At 46.4% G+C, this 16,477-nt stretch overlaps 1 long non-coding RNA gene across 1 annotated transcript; it reads right to left on the reverse strand.

Moving 5' to 3' along the window:
• Positions 1-3,975: 3,975 nt before the first annotated feature.
• On the reverse strand, positions 3,976-10,477 carry LOC119520410. The gene is made up of 3 exons (XR_005214170.1): positions 10,262-10,477; positions 9,758-9,879; positions 3,976-4,564 (listed from the first exon to the last, which is right to left on the reverse strand). It is a non-coding gene; the product is annotated as an uncharacterized LOC119520410 (long non-coding RNA).
• Positions 10,478-16,477: the final 6,000 nt, after the last annotated feature.

A 16,477-nucleotide genomic window follows, 5' to 3' on the forward strand; every position in this document is an offset into this window, starting at 1 on the left:
GGTTGGCCTCACAGAGGGAGTTAGGGTGTTCCCTCTTCTTTTTTTTTTTTTTTTTTTTAAGAACTTGAGCATGATTGGTGTCAATTCTGCTTGGAATATTTGGAATATTTACCAATGAAGCCATCTGGTCCTGGGCTTTTCCTTGTTGGGAGGTTTCTCATTATTGAGTCAATCTGTTTACTAGTCATTGGTCTGTTGAAATCTTGTATTTCTTCTTGAGTCAGTGTAGGTAGCTTGTTTCTAGGAATTTGTCTATTTCATGTTGGTTATCTAATTTATTGGCATACAATTGTTCATAGTATCTTCTAATAATCCTTTTTATTACTGTGGGGTTGATAGAAATATCACCTTTTCATTTCTGATTTTAGTTATTTGTGTCCCCTCTCTTTTTTTCTTTGGTTTTGTTGATTCTTGCTATTGTTTTTTCAGTCTCTGTTTCATTTGTATCACTCTAGTCTTTGTTATTTCTTCCTTCTACTAGCTTTGGGTTTAGTTTGCTCCTCTTCTTCTAGACCCTCTAGATGTGAGGTTAGGTCTCTGATTTGAGGTCTTTCTTCTTTTTTAATGTGTGCACACAGAGCTAGAAATTTCCCTCTCAGCACTGTCTTTGTTGCATCCCATACGTTTTTGTATTCTGTGTTTTCATTTTCACTTGCCTCAAGATATTTTCTAATTCCCCTAGCGCTTTCTTCTTTGACCCATTGGTTGTTTAAGAGTGCACTGTTTAATTTCCACATATTTGTGAATTTTCCAGTTCTCCCTTTGTTATTGAGTCCTAGCTTCATTCCATTGTAGTTGGAGAAGATACACTGTATGATTTCAGTATTTTTTAATTTATTAAGACTTGTTTTGTGACCTAAGATAAGATCAATCCCAAAGAAGATCCATGTGCACTAGAGAACAATGTGAATTCTGCTGCTGTTGGGTAAAGTGTGCTTTATATGTCTGTTAGGTCTTGTCGGTTTTAGTGTTGTTCAAATCATATATTTCCTTATTAACCTCTGTCTAGGTGCATTGAAAGAGGTGCACTGAAGTCTCTTAACATTAACATAAGAGCCCACCTATTTCTCCTTTCAAATCTGTTAATATTTGCTTCATATATTTTGGGGCTCTGCTGTTAGGTTCATATAAATTTATAACTGTTTAGTGTTCTTGTTGAATTAACCCCTTTATCAGTATATAGTGACTTTCTTTGTTCCTCATATCAGTTTTTGAAACTGTTTTTAAAGTCTGTTTTATCTGATATTAGTATAGCTACCATAGTTTTCTTTTGGTTGCTAGTGACAAGGTATGTATTTTTGCATCCTTTCACTTTCAACCTACTTATGTTTTTGAATTTAAGGTGAGTCTCTTATAAACAGCATATAGCTGCATCATGCTTTTTCATCCCTTCTGCCAATCTCTGCCTTTTGATTGGAGAGTTTAATCCAGTTACATTTAAAATAACAACTGATAATGTAGGACTTTCTACTGCCATCTTGCTATTTGGTCTTTGTAAATCTCAAACATTTTTGGCTCTCAATTTTTCCATTAATGCCTACTTCCATATTTATTTGATCTTTTGTAGTGTATCATTTGAGTCACTTCTCATTTCTTTCTGTATATATTTTTATATATTTTCTTTGTGGTTACCATGGGGCTTCAATTTAACCTCCTAAATCTATAACAATCATGTTTGATTTGACACCAACTTTTAAGTCAACAGCATACACATATACCATTCCTCTACTCCTCTGTCCCCCACCCCCACATTTTTGTTGTACATACTAAAAATTATATCTTTGCACATCATATGTCCAAAACCATAGGTTTATCATTACTTTTCATGCAATTGCATTTTTCAACCTGTAAGAAGTAAAAAGTGGAGTAAAATAGTAAAAAATACAATACAATAGTACTGGCATTTGTAATCACACACATGGTTACCTCTACTGGAGGCTTTATTTCTTCATGTTGCTTTAATCCACTGTCCAGTATCCTTTCCTTTCAATCAGAACTCCCTATAGCATTGTTTGTAGGGCAGATCTAGTGGTGATGAATTCCCTCAGATTTTGTTTATCTAGGAATGTCTTAATCCCTCCCTCTTTTTTTTTTATTGTGGAACATAACATATTTACATATAAGTGATAACTTTCCAAGTGCAATTTAACAATTAGTCTCCCTTATTTTTGAAAAAAAGTCTTGCTGGACATAAAAATTCTTGATGGGCAATGTTTTCTTTCAACACTTTAAATATTCATCCCAATGCCTTCTTGTCTCCATGGTTTCTGATGAGAAATCAGCACTTAATCTTTTCGAAACTCCCTTAGAGCTTTCAGAATCTCTCCTTGTCCTTGGCATTCAAGTTTCATTACTATATGTCTGGCCATGGTTTTCTTTATGTTTATTCTGTTTGGGGGTCATTGGACTTCTTGAATGTGCATATTCATGATTTTCATTAAATTTGGGAAGTTTACTGCTGTTATTTCTTTGAATCTTCCTTCTGCCCCTTTCTTTCTTCTCCTTCTGGGACTCCTATAATGTGTATATCGGTATACTTTTCTCTCTTTCGTCTCCTTCTGGGACTCCTATAATGTGTATATTGGTACACTTGATGGTGTCCCACAGGTCTCTGTTCACTTTTTTAAATTCTTCTTTCTTTCTGTTCTCAGTCTGAATCATTTCAGTTTCTTGTATTTGAGTTCACTGCTTCTTTCTTCTGCCAGTTCCAATGTGCTATTGAAACCCTCTAGGGAATTTTTCATTTCATTCATTGTGGTCTTCAACTCCAGCATTTCTGTTTGCTTCCCTTTAAAAAATTTTATCTCTTTATGGAGACTCTCATATTGTTCAATCATGGTTTTCCTGATATCCTTTAGTTCTTTAGTCTTTATCCGTTATATCAAAAGTGTGGTCTTCTTCATTGATGGTTTCTGGATTTTTATCTTGTTCCTTTAGATGAGCCATTGTTTCCTTTTTCTTTACCTATCTTGCAAAATCTTGTTACATACTGTACCTTTCAATATTTTGAAGTGTTAACTCTGGGATTTAGTCCCTGAGCTGTGTATTCTTTAAGTTTGTATCCAGCTAGCAATATAACAGAAATTTCCTTGAATGCCAGGAGCTAACAAAAACAAACCAAGGCAGAAACATCTTTCAGGGTCTTTGCAAATTGGCTCTGTCTTGGCAAATGCTCTCCTTCAGAGCTTAACCCTTCTGTCAAGAAGATCAGCCCAAGGAGAATGTGAAGTGCAGGGTCCTCTCTGTCCTTTCTGAGCCTGTGTCTTGTCCTGGGCTTTTGTTTGTTCATGGTCTTAAGAATTCCCCCACTTACAGCAATTCAAATGCCTCCTCTACTCCCTATGAAATAGACTTTCTCCCCTTCCTGGGTGCTCTATTGCGTGACTTAATGCAGGTAGTCCTTTGCCCCAGGCTGCTTCACTTTGTTGTTTCTTACACAGCTTTAGCAGTCTGCAAGCTGCTTCTGCCTGCAGGGCAAGAGGATCCCCCAGGACCAGTCTTTCAGGCTGTCACCCCATAGATTGGCACTGACATATCCCAGTATACACACAGGTCCTGCTCCCTCCAGAACAGGACCAGGGACCCAAGTGGGAGCACAGGCTGGCTCCACACCATGCTGGGGAGGGACTGGAGAGGGACCAGAAGGGGCACCACGAGCTTCTCCTGCCATTTTCAAAGCTGCACTTTCTTAGTTGGGCACTTGCCTAGTTACTGCAACCCTGTAACCGTTTCCTGGAATTTTGAGGAAGATGGCTCTGCCAGTTTTTGCTAGTTGTTCAAAGATTCTGTGAGGGAATGGCACCCTGGGGAGTGTCTTACACCACCATCTTGGTTGAACGGCTCTTCTAGCCAAAGTGCAATTTCAAGTCAAGAAAACATGTCCTTCAAATGAATGTAATTTACCACGATGCACACATCTTTTTCACTTAGTTTATTGCAAACCTCTTGCCACATTACTGACTTCACTGCTGACAATCCTCATGGCTGAAAGAACTCTGCAGCAGAGCTCTGTCCTGGTCTCCAGTCCCACCAGGGTCTCTACCATGTACTCAGCACGGCACCAGGCCTGATGGGCTAGAGTGACAAGCAGAGAAGACAGTGTCTCCAGAGCTCAAAGGTGGCACCTGTCACCTGAGAAAAGCACCAGAAATGTATCCAGTGGAAGTTTGCTCTTGCTCCTCTGTGCCAAGCCCTGGGTTGGGCATCAGGGCACAGAGATACACCTGACACAGCCCCTGCCCTTGGGGACTCTCAGTCTAGTTGGGGCATGAGTGAAGAATCTGGTAATTCCAGGAAAATGAGTTGAAGTACCTGGGAAGAAGAAAGACCCTCAACCCTCGGGACACCTGACAGCTAAACAGGCTAAACAGGACATGAGATGAGCCAGTGCTCCACAGGCAGGACCGACAGCGGGGTGGGGGGAAGTCAGAGGAGGGAGAGGTCTGTGATCCACTGTCCCGTCAGAGACGGCTTCCCGGAGGAGCTTAGTCTGGGAACTTGGAAGCTGTGCCAGGCACAGAGGATGGGAAAACAGGGCCCTCCAGGGAAACGCTGGAGCACAGATCTGCAGGAAGACAGAGCATGGTAAGCATCATGCATCTGGCACCCATTCTGGTTTACTGAGTGCCAACTCTGTGCCTGGCACTGTACTCTGCCCTCAGCATAGAGTCTCCCATAAGCTTCATGGCAATGCTGTGAGGGGGTAGTGACACCCCGTTTTACAGAGAAGGAAACTACGGTGACCAACCAGGCTGGTTTACCCCAGACTGTCCCAGGTCTAACACTAAAAGTCCCTTGTCCCAGGGAATGCCTTGTCCCAGGCAAACTGGGACAGCTGGCCAGTGGAACAGAGTTGCTCCACCACAGCACTATCGATATTTTGGGATGGATAATCCTTTGTTGTGTGGGGACTGTCCTGTGCCCTATAGGATGTTTAGCAGCATCTCTGGCCTCTACTTCCTAGAAGCCTGTTGCACCCCCAGTTGGGACACCAAAAATGTCTTCAGACATTGCTAAGTGTCCCCTGAGGGACAAAATCACCCAGGGTTGAGAATCAGTGCCCTAGAGGAAACTGAAGTTGAGAGATTAAGACCCTTGTTCAAGGGCCCACAGATGTAAGTAGCAAGCCTAGGGCTGTTTGAATCCCAAACTCAAGGACTTTCCGCTGAGCCATGCGACTGCTCCTGGCATGGGGAAGCAGGACATCTGGACTTGAGTCCTGGCTCTGCCTCCAATGTGCTGTGTGCCCTAGGCAAGTCACTCCCAAACTCTGGGTCCCAATTTCCCCATCTGTAAAGTGGGGGCTTACACTTGTTAACCTGCTCTGCCTTCCCAGGGACAAGGGGCATTGTGGGAAGGTGGGGTGCAGTGCAAGGCTAGCAACAGGGAAGCCAGGAGGGGCTGGGCCGTGACTGCCAGGCTCTGCTCTTTGGGCTTGGCCACCACTGCGCCTCTGCCCACAGGGCATACCTACTCTGGGCACAGGAGGGGTCTGATCTGCCTTCAAAGGAGGAAAAGAAGCAGCTGAGCAGAGAGAGTGAGGAAATGGGCAATAGGGGTGGTACACAGCCCCTCAGGAAGCCTTAGCCTGTCTCTGCAGCCATTGCCAGCTCTCCCTCCTTTGACTCCTGCATATCAGGTCTTTTTGCTCAGTGAGTGCTCAAGAAATAATTTTTTGAATGAATGAATGAACATCTGGCCCAACTACCATCACAGTAGTGCCAAAACCAAGGTCCCAGAGACCCCACGAGCTCTACAGGCTTGTAATTTAAACCATCACCCCCACTTCCGCTCCTGCCTCCCCACAATCCTTCCTGGTCTCACCCACCCCTGCCAGTCCTGGCACATCGGCCATGCCAGGGCTGCCGCAGGGAGGGGAATGCTCTGCTCGCCCATCCCGGGGTCTCTTTCTTTCTCGTTAGCAGAAAGCACCTGGTGTCTCAGTTGGAGGATGCCTGGCAAGACTTGCTGCCTTCCAGGATCCTGTAGATGAGAGGCTCAGAGACCCCATGCTCCCCACCTCTCCCGCCCCCCACCTTGTGGTTTGCTCACAAAGGAAGCAGCAGCTGGGCCCGAACACAAGGCCCAGAGACGTGCTTGCTGGGGCCGGGTGGAAAGTTACAGCCGCCACCACTGAGGTCTTTGAAGACCAAACTGTTTGTGTTCCCCACAGCTATTTGTGGCCAAGGCATCCACCAGCCCCCACCCGCCCTGGCTCAGAACTGGAGACTAAGCAGAACTCAGAACACTGTGGCTATCCCCCAGCCAACCCGGAACCCAGGCCAGGCCAGGCCATCCCATAATCCAGCCCACTAAGCCAACCTATTCTACACAGACAAACCAACTAACCCAACCAATCTAAGCTAGCCCAGTTCTAGAAACCCAAATGACCTATCCCATCCCACTGGCTCTCCCCAACTAACCCTGCCCAACCCAGCCCAAACCAATCACCTAACCAACTAACCAAGCCTAACTCAACCAACCAGCCCAACCCAAGTAGGCTAGCCCAACCTACCTAATACAGCCTACTCAACTAATTAGCTCAACCCAACTGATCTAGCCAAACTCGGCCAACACAACTCATCTCAGCAACTTAAAACAAATAACCTAGCTGACTCCAATTAATCAGCCAAATACAACTAAACCAGCCCAAACCAATCCAACTCATCCAACTCTACTAAACTAACCCAAACAAAGTCAGCTCAGCTAGCTCAAACCAACCCAATTTACCTACCTCAAGCCAACCCAGCTCTCCCAATCCAAATAACCCAACCCAATTCAACTAAATAGCCACTTCACCTAACCAGTCCAATCTAACTAATCCAGTCCCACCCTACTAACCAAGCCAATCTAACTCAGTTTAGCCAACCTAACCCAACTGAGGCCAAATAACCCAGCTTAACCCAGCCCAGGTGGCTGAAGCCCATCTAACTCAAGTCAAGTCCACTTGGTTTAGGATAAAACCTCTCAGTCCAGTTCATTCCTCTTTAACCAAACCCAAAAGCAAACAAGCTATTCCACACTCTCCCTTCAAAGGGCACCGCAGCCTGATTCCATCAAGCACGTCAATATTAAGCAGCTACTTTTCTTCACCTTGAGGAAGATGATGAAGAAGAAAACCTAGTCCCTGTCCTCAGGGACCTCATTGTCTCTCTGGGTTTGGGAGTGCCCCCAGCCTCTATGGAGTGATCCCCCTATTGTGAGGGGCCACCCCAAATGGTACCCAGGCCTGCAGGGTGGGAGAGGCTCTAGCCAGTGCTGTGGGAGCTCTGAGGGGGACACGCCCAGTACCATGGCAGACACGACATTGAAGGATGGATAGAGTCTTGACAGAAGGAAAAGGGGGGGAAGGCAATAGAGGCAGGTGAAGGGTGGGAGGGAGGGAGGAGAGAAGGTCCAGTCTGGGTCAAGAGACAATGAGGATTAAACAGGTGGGATGCGAGGCAGGGGTGGTGGTGGGGAGATGCCAAGAAGGGAGCAGCAGCAAGGAAGAGAGAAGGTGGGAGCAGAGAGGGGAAAGTCTAGAAAATATAGAGAGCAAAGAGAGCACATGAGAACATTAGCAGTCTAGAAAGGGCCCTTAAAGCTTCTCCAGCCCACTGTACCCCTTGTGCAGATGGTGACATTAAGGGCCAAAGATCAGGGAGTGTCCAGAACTTAGGACCCATCCCAGAACCCCAGTCCATTACTCCTAGCCCCAGAAAATACCAGATCCCAGCTCCAGGGGCCACCACAAGGACCCTGTCTGGAAGCCCAGCAGAGGTTCCTGGGCGCCAGCCCCAGCCCCACAGAGAGAACCACAGACCCAGTTCCTGACCCCATGGTGAGCTACAGCCTCCTCTTGAGTATCACCAGGCCCTTTACAGGGAACTTGCCTGGAGCGGGTAGGAGTGTGTGGGGATGGGTGGGATTTAGGAATGTGGATGGCAAGGACCAGCAAGTGAAATGGGCCAGTTATGTCATGACAGGGCTGTGACCTCCCAATGAGCCCTCAATGGGGAGTGCAACCTGTCCAGACAAGAAGCAACACTGTCACCACAATCATTGAGGGCAGGGCTGGACCATCCTTATGACCACTGGTCTGAACTCTGCTTTGACTTCTGGAGAATCTGAGGCCCAGAGAGGGGCAGGAACTTGCCCAATGCTGCACAGCAGATCAGTGTCACAGCAGGGGCTAGGACCCATTGATGATCCCAGCCCAAGACTGTCACACCTGCACCACCAGACCACTCACCATATTCAGAGTCAGGGGCTGATGAGATGAAGTATAAAGTTGCCAAAGCATCTAAGCTGGCCCTGAGCCTGGGAGAAGCCCATGACTCAGGCATCTTCCTCCCCGCAGGCTGGGGCTTCCCAGCATGCTCTGCAGCCCAACCATGCCAGCTAACCCCTAAAGCAAACCCCAAGCAAACCCTGTCTGGTGGCCTTGGCCTGTGTTTCCCAAACTCAAGGGCAACTATTTCCTGGCTCTGAACCCTCCACCCCCATCTGCTAGGTTGGGTTACATCGATTCCAGATTGGGAGAACAGCTGCCTTCCCCATGCTGACGACATGGATCAATAGAAAAAGCCTGCCTTTCCACAGCCCAGACAGGCTTGCGTGGCTGGTGGGCAGTGGATCTGTACGAACCCGGGACCTTTGGATCTCACCTGCCCCGTCTGTCTGCCTCTCCCGACTAGAAGAGGGAGGCAAGGAGATCTATGGCCCACTGTTTCTAAGAGCAAGCCCCCAGAGGAAGGGTCAGGCCCAGGGGAGGGGAGGAAAGGACAGGACGAGGACAGGGGTGGGGCATGCCAAGAGCCCATTTCATCCCAGCAAGTGGAAAGAGCTTGGAGCAGCTTCTTTGAGAACCCCTTACATCCATAGCTAGGGAAACCGAGGCTCAAGGAGCAGCCACGATGTCCAGGGTCATCAGTAAGGGAGGTCAGGACAGGGATTCCCAGCTCCAGGACACAGCCCACCCTGCTTTCTTAAAACTAGAACCTTCTGGGAAACGGGCTCACAGGCCTGGAACCATCACCCTAACAACCCTTGCTTCATGAGGGTGGGACGCTGCCCCTGCTCAGCAGAGATGGCACACTTAACTTAATAGTTTAAGGGCATGGACATAAATTAAGACAACTGGGTTCAAAATGCAGCTCTACTCCTTAGTAGCTGCATGAACTTTTGGTGCCTCAGTTTCCCTACCTGCCAAATAGGAATAACAGCATTTCTCTCTGTCCTGAAGTGCCTAGATGTTAGCCATTATTATTCCCCAACACACTCAATGAATGTTCCTGGAATACATAAATGAGAGGACTTCCCTAGGATCACAGACAGAGTCAGAGGTTGAACCAGGACCAGAAATCAGGCTTCTGACTCCTGTTTCCCCATGTGGAAAACGGGAAAAACAATGCTGCGAAGCGTCACTGAAATCACACACAAACTTGCTTAGAACACCAAGCATGGCACTCCGGAGGCGCTCAGCACACGTCAACCATCACGTCCCCGGGATGCCTGCATCCTGAGTCGTGCTCTCATTGGCCCAGCTTAAGTCACATGCCCAGCCCCAAACCAATCACCGTGACCAGAATTCTGGTACCGCCCCTGGAGAAAGGGGCGTGGCCAGGCTCACCCCGGGACTCTACAGCGCCACCAGTGGGAGAAGCGCTGGTAATGGAGGCGGCTTGGTTTTCAAGCGTTGCCCGCGAGCTTCACACCCACCCATTGGGTGGGGGACCGTTACTCCCCCAAATTAGAGACGAGGGCCCTGAGGTACCACGGAGAGTTCAGAGCCTTGCGGCAGGTGGAACAGCTCCTCAAAGGCAGATGCCTCGGAAAGGCGATGTTCAGAGATGGCTCCCCTCAGAGGCCTCCTTAAATTTCATCTTGAAAGGTCACCTGTCGGAAAGGGATGTGTAAATAATTGATAATAGTAATAGCTCATTTAATCCTTGCAGTGCTCCTATAAGGTGGGTCCTATTATAAACCCCACTTCACAGTTTAGGAAACTGAGGCACAAATAGCTTAGGTAACTTGCCTAAGGCCCAACACCCAGTTATTGGAAGTTTCCATCAAGAGAAGTTCAATTAATCACGGTTTTACCATGTAATGGGAGACTACTTCACTTAGTATTTACAGGGAACACCTCCCTTCCCCTCTTTCCCTGTTTGGACAGATAACTCATGTTACTTCAGCACATTCTGCTGGGTGTGTTACCTGCAATTAGTCCCACCATCGTTCAGGTGAGGAAACTGAGGCTCAGAGAAGGGGGATGACTCACCCAGTCATGCCCACAGCAGGGAGTGGGGAGCAGGGTCTGGCTTGGTAGGGCCCCCTCTAGGCCTGTGGTGAGGGACCGGGTAAATGGGGCGCGACTGCGGTGTGTGGTGGAACATTCTGTGCCGGTCCCAGCCCTCTCCCAGCACATGTCTGGAAAACCTGTCCCCAGGGAGGGCAGGAGTGGCCTGGGCACCCCATGGGCTGCACTGTCTGAGGCCTGATTCCAGATGATCTTGGCATTGGCTTCTCCAGGACCACAGCCTGACCCTTGTTTTGCTCAGAAAGCCCACACATCACTTCACACAGGAAATTCAACATGGTCTTCTCACGTCCTGTTCTCAAAAAAAAAAAAAAAAACTGTAAAGTTACTTGCCGTGTTGTTTTTTAAACAGACTTTGAAATGTTTCTTGAGAGGGCAGGAGGAAGAGTTCAAGAAAAGTAGAGATAGAGAAATCTTCAGATGGAAATATGAAGGAAAACATGCCCATAGGACAAAGAATCAGAAAGAAAGAGACCAAACAGAGAGGGTGTTTGGTTGGGTGACTCAGTGTAGAAAGCATCAGGAGTAGCTGGTGGAGTGATGGAGAGAGGTAGATGGAAAGAGGTAGGATGGGAAAAGGAGAGCTGGCAAGACAGAGAGTAGCAGAGGGAAAGTTTGAGGACCTCAAAATTGTACAGGTAGGGAAACCGAGGTTCAGAGAGGTGAAGTGTTAAGATAAAAGTTGCACAGCTGCTAAGAAACATGGCTAGAATTGAAGCCCAGGCAGTGGTGTGTTAATAAGCTGACTCAAAAAAAAAAAGCCCCAATTTTAGTGTTTGCCAATTTCTGTGGTGTAAATACTCCCACTAAAGCCAATGTCAATCTACCAACAATGGACATGCAAAATTCCCAAATATTTTCCAATTGCCTCGTGTAAGCTCATAGCAGGCAGCACACATCAGCTCCAGCACACCACCAAAGTTCTGTCTGACCCCAAAGCTGGGCCTCCTCCTGCTGCCCTGGACAAGGTGGAGGTGGGGAGGGCAGGCTGGTTGGAGCCAAGTGGGAGTGGAGACCACAAAATTGCCTCAAAACTCCCGTCTGTGCAGTTCCAAGTCTAATGCACGTCTCACAGGGCCACCGGGGAAGCAAACTCAGGTGCGTATGAAGCCCGGCACACAGCAGGCCGTCCACAAATGTCCCTTGCCCCCGTCTTCTCTGGAGAACTCAGAAGCCTGTCTGCCTTCACCCTCTCCATTCTTCCTTTATGCCCCAGTTCCCCTGTTAGAGAACATGGATTTACACCTTCCCCTATTCAGTGGAAAAACACTGATCCTCCTGGGAGGTGGACACAGATAGGTTTACAAGGCCTTTTAAGTCACTGGTTAGTTAGTAAGCCCTTTGTATGCCCAAAGGGCCAGGGAGGGTGTGGGAAGAGGATGGGGAAGCAGGGAGAAATGAGTTAGAAATAATAGAAATGATTTAGAAAAGAGAGAAATGATTCCAGGAACATATTTCCTGGAATCATAGAAACGAGAGATAAGGCAGTACATCCAGAAATGGAATAAAAATCACCTACCTTAGGCTTTAGAGCACGGACTCCGGGAGGCTCCCAAGAGAAGGACAGTATTTGAACTGGGCTTCCCTCCCGCCTTCCCTCCCTTCTTTCCTTCGTTCCTTCATTCCTTCCTTCCTTCCCTTCTTCTCTACCCCGCTCCCTCCTTCACTCTCTCCCTTCCATCATTCAATTACAGTTCAGTCATTCATTCATCATGCATTTATTCATCCAATATTTCCTGCCTATCTGCCTGGGCTAGGGGCTGTGGACACAGAGAAAAGCGTGTTCCTTGCCCTCTAGGAGCTCCCAGGAAAGTGGGCAAGACAGGCCCACAAGCAGCCAATTCCAGTGCAATGTGGTCCCCTTTGCAGGCTGGCAGGGTTGCAGGATGGCAGCATGTGGAGATGGTAAGGAGAGCATTGCAGGGAGAGGAAATGGCACGAGCAAAGGCCCAGAGTGGACTGGGCAGAGCATATCCAGAAGTAGCAAGGAGCCCAAGTGGCTGGAAGGGAGAGCAGGAGCCAGCGACCAAACCAGAAGTAGAAATCAAGCCCTTGATTGCCTGGGATGGATTTTTATATCATCCAGCACGCACTTAGGGGAAGGTGAGGAGTATTGGGATTGCTTCCTAGGGCTGGCAGAGTAAAGGGAGGAAGGAGGAGGAGGAGGGTCACAGAAAACCATGCTCCCTGACACCAGAACTATCTTCTGGGCAGCCCCTCATCCTACACACCAGCTCTCCTCCTTTGTTGGGGCACCCCCACCCTCCATCCTCCCTTCCTTTGAAAACAACAGCTAGATTTTCCCGTGAGGACCTGCCCCTCCCCGATGCTCCCTCCATGGTTCTGGGGGTGGGAGGACTGACCCCCACCCTAAGCTTTTAGGGGTAGAAGTTAATAGAATGAAAACTAAGCTGATGGTGACCACCTTTTTCTTTTTTCTTCATTGAGTTGATATTCCCACAACATACAATTAACCATTTTAAAGTGTACAGTTCGGTGGCACTTAGTGTACTCATGCTGCTGTGCAACCACCAGCTCTCTCTAGTTTCAAAACTTTTCATCTCCCACCCTCAGAAGAATGCCCCGAAACCATTAAGTAATCACTCCCCATTCCTCTCTCCCCTCATCCCCTGGCAACCACTAATCTGTTTTCTGTCTCTATGGATTTGTCTATTCTGGGTGTTTCATATAAAAGGAATCATACCACGATGTGACCTTTTGTGGCTGGCTACTTTCACATAGCATAATGTTTTCCAGGTTCATCCATGTTGTAGCATATGTCAGTACTTCATTTCTTTTTATGGTTGAATAAGATTCCATTGCATGGATATGCCACAATTTGTTTATCCATTCATCTGTTGATGGGCATCTGGGTTGTTTCCACCTTTTGTCTATGGTAAATAATGCTGCTGTGAACATTCGTGTACAAATTTCTGTGCAGACTTATGTTTTCATTTCCCTTACATATATATCTAGGAGTGAAATCGCCGAATCTATGTTTAATTTTTTGAGGAACCACCAAATTGTTTTTCACAGCCATTGTACCATTTTACATTCCCAACAGCAAAGAATGAGGGTTCCTAGTTCTCTCCATTCTTATCAACACTTGTTATTTTCCGTTGTTATTTTTTTTAAATTATCATAGCCTCTTAGTGGATATGAAGTGTTATTTCATTGTGCTTTTGATTTGCATTCTCTGTAATGACCAATGATGTTGAACATCTTTTCATGTGCTTATTTTCATTTGTATGTCTTCTTTGGAGAAATGTCTATTCAAATCCTTTGCCCATTTTTAAATTGGGTTGTCTTTTAGCTGTGGAATTGTAAGAGTTCCTTATATATTCTAGGTACTAAACCCTTACAAAACAAATGATTTGCAAATATTTTCCCCCATTCAGTTGTTTGTTCACTTTCTTGATAATGTCTTTTGGTGCACACACATTTTTAATATTTATGAAGTTCAATTTATCTATTTTTTTTCTTTTGTTGCTCATACTTTTGGTGCCAAATTTAAGAATCCACTGCCTAATCCAAGGTCTAATAGAGAGTTACTCCTATGCTTTCTTCTAATAGTTTTGTAGTTGTAGCTCTTATATTAGGTCACTGATCCATTTTGGAGTTAATTTTTGCATATGGTATGAGGTAGGGGTCCAACTTTTTTCTTTTGCTTGATTATCCAGTTGTCCTGACACGTGGTGACCACCTTCGACATGGAGTCAGAAAAGCCTTTCTGAGATGCAGCTAAAGCAGAGGAAATCCGAGTTGAGAGACAGAGAGAGAATTTCTGACGCCATCCTTTGAGCCCCTGAATCTAGCTGTGACTGAAGCAAAAACCCTTTTCAGTTCCATGAACCAATACTTTTATTGCCTATTTATTTTGCTTTGTTTTGTTTCAGCCAGTTTGAAACTGAGTTGGCTTTTCTGTCACATGCCCTTATCCTGCCTGATAAAACTGCTTCCCTCTTCCTTGCTGACATCCCACTTTTTTGTTTTCAGACTAAGGCCTAGGCTCACTGTGTAGCCTTGGGCAAGTCACTTAACCTCTCTGAAGCTCTGTCTTCTCATCTGTAAAGTATAATAATTCCTGCCAACCTCATGGGATTATTAGTAGTCAATGAAACCATAGCTATAAGGGGGTTAGTTGGGTGACTTCACAGAGATGAGACTTGAAATCGAGCCACAGGCCATGTCATCTACCCCCGCTCACTGTTCTGTCCCAGGTCTTTAAATAGTTTCCACCACTGATCACCTCCCTCCTTGATGACCTCCTTTGACCTCCAGGCTCAAATCCAACTGCACCCAGGCATCTTCACTTGGCATCCCAAGTAGATCATGACCAAAAACAAACTCTTGATTATTCTCCCCCAAGCCTGCCTCCCAGTTTTCCCCTTCTCAGGTAATGCTAATTTCATCTTCCTCCACTCGCCCAGTCGGAAAACCTCGGTGTCATCCTTGATTCCGCTTTCTCTCCCCTCATGTAGTCTGTCAAGAGGTCCTGTTGGCTTCAAAATATTTGTGACCGTTTCTCTCCACCTCCACTGCTTCCACCCTGGTCCAGCTACCGTCATCTCCAGCTTGGATTATTGTAGGAGCCTCCTCAGGGTCTCCCTGTTGCCACACTTGCCCCTATAGTCTACACTTAACGTGAGGGTCACCAAAAGTCACAAGTCAGATCATGGCACTCCTCTGCTCAAAATCCTCCAGTGGCTCCCACCACCCTGGAAAGAGAAGACAAAATCCTGAGGATGGGCTCAGGTCCTACAGGATCTGGTCCCTGGTCCTCTCTAGCTACTCCCCACTCATCCTCCCCCTACTCACCACCTCCCAGGGAAGGAAGGAGAGACTTGCCCTCTCCCCTGCAAGACTTGAGCACACACCCAGTCCCCAGGAAGAGAGGTTTGATTTATGAGTGGAACTTTGTGTCTGTCCATGCCTCTACCCATTTTCACTTCTGTAAATAGCACCTTTATTCTCCTATGGGTTCACCAATCCCCCACATACACACACTTTCAGTCCATGTAGTCTGAGTGGGAATGGCACCATTCTCTGCCTCCAGGAGCATGTGACCCAGGCCTGGCCAATCAGAGTACTGGATCCCCCTCCCCATTCATTGGTTTAAGGAAGAGCACATGACCCAAGCCAGGCCAATGAGAATCAGTCCTGGGATTTCAGGGTGAACTGTTGCTGAGACAGTTCTGTACCTGAAGGGAGGGGGATGGCCCAGATGACTTCCCCGTCCTCTGCCTCAGGGAATCTACCCAGAACATAGGCAAAGGAGTGTCACAGAAAGAGCACTAGAAGTGACAGGCAGCCCTGAGCACAAATTTCTTTTGTTACAAGAAAAATAATAAAACAGGCATACCTCAGATATATTGCAGGTTTGGTTCCAGAACACTGCAATAAAGCAAATATCACAATAAAGTGAGTCACAAATGTTTTTGGCTTCCCAATGCGTGTAAAAGTTATGCTTACCTATACTGCAGTCTTTTACGTGTGCAATAGCATTATGTCTAAAAAAGCAATGTACATGCCTTAATTTAAAAATACTGTATTGATTAAAAATGCTAATCATCGTGTGAGCCTTCAGCAAGTAGTAATCTTTTTGTTGTTGGCGAGTCTTGCCTCCGTGTGGATGGCTGTTTGGTGGCTGCTGAAGGCTTGAGTGTCTGGTGGCAGTTTCTTACAATAAGACAACAATGAAGTTTGCCACATTGATTGACTCTCCCTTTCATGAAAGATTTCTCTGTAGCATGCGATGCTGTTTGATAACATTTTACCCATAGTAGAACTTCTCTCAAAAATTCTCTCAAACCCTGCTGCTGTTTTAGCAACTAAGTTTATATAATATTCTAAATCCTTTGTTGTCATTTCAACAGTGTTCACATCATCTTCTCCAGGAGTAGATTCTACCTCAAGAAACCCCTTTCTTTGCTCATCCATAGAAGCAACTCCTCATCCTTTCAAGTTTTATCATGAGATTGCAGCAATTCAGTCACAGCTTCAAGCTTCACTTCTAATTCTAGTTTTCTTGCTATTTCCACCACATCTGCAGTCACTTCCTCCACTGAAACCCTCAAAGTCATCCATGAGAGTTGAAATCAATTTCTTCCAAACTCCTGTTAATGTTGATATTTTGACCTCCTCCCATGAATCACAAATGTTCTTAATGGCACCTAG

Source organism: Choloepus didactylus, chromosome 2, assembly GCF_015220235.1.
Source record: "Choloepus didactylus isolate mChoDid1 chromosome 2, mChoDid1.pri, whole genome shotgun sequence".
Lineage (NCBI taxonomy): Eukaryota > Metazoa > Chordata > Mammalia > Pilosa > Megalonychidae > Choloepus > Choloepus didactylus.